The sequence below is a fragment of the Penaeus monodon genome, chromosome 23, assembly GCF_015228065.2.
Source record: "Penaeus monodon isolate SGIC_2016 chromosome 23, NSTDA_Pmon_1, whole genome shotgun sequence".
Classification (NCBI taxonomy): domain Eukaryota; kingdom Metazoa; phylum Arthropoda; class Malacostraca; order Decapoda; family Penaeidae; genus Penaeus; species Penaeus monodon.
The window spans coordinates 1,645,617-1,646,168 of NC_051408.1; the positions used below are offsets into that span (position 1 = coordinate 1,645,617).

The 552-nt window shown below is 30.3% G+C and overlaps 1 pseudogene; it reads right to left on the reverse strand.

Annotated features, from left to right (window-relative positions):
* The window catches only part of LOC119587666, a 99,109-nt pseudogene that overhangs the window by 39,113 nt on the left and 59,444 nt on the right, over positions 1–552 (reverse strand).

Below are 552 nucleotides of genomic sequence, written 5' to 3' on the forward strand. Positions count from 1 at the left end.
CCATCCTACAGCATGCATGGCCAAAATGACCCGAAAATATATCTAAAATCATCTTCTAAACATAGGCCTAAACGGAATATTTACAAACATATACAAGTGCGTTTGTATCTTTATATATGCATTTTTATATACATGCATACATACACACTCCCCTAAGTCATCTTCAGGGTTACGTATTCCGTAAAACTGAATCTAAGAATTATAACGAATAATACTTTTTCAGTCCTTCATATGTTTTTAACGAACAGTTTATAGATAACGTATTTTTTTTCCATATACTTTTTCAGCTTCGTTATATGAAGCATACTGTTTTTTTTCTCGCACTGTTATGAGAGAAATTTCGAGAAGATTGTAAACTAGCTATAAAAAAGATGGATTGCTAGTAAGATATTTAGATAATAAGAGAAAGATAGTGAATAATTATTGTAAAGATAGTGAATGATGGTAGTAAAGAACTGATCCTAATAGTAAGGATGATAATGGTAACAGACTATGGGGGTAATGATAATGATTATTTATGGAAATATAGATGATGAAGGTGATATCAATGGT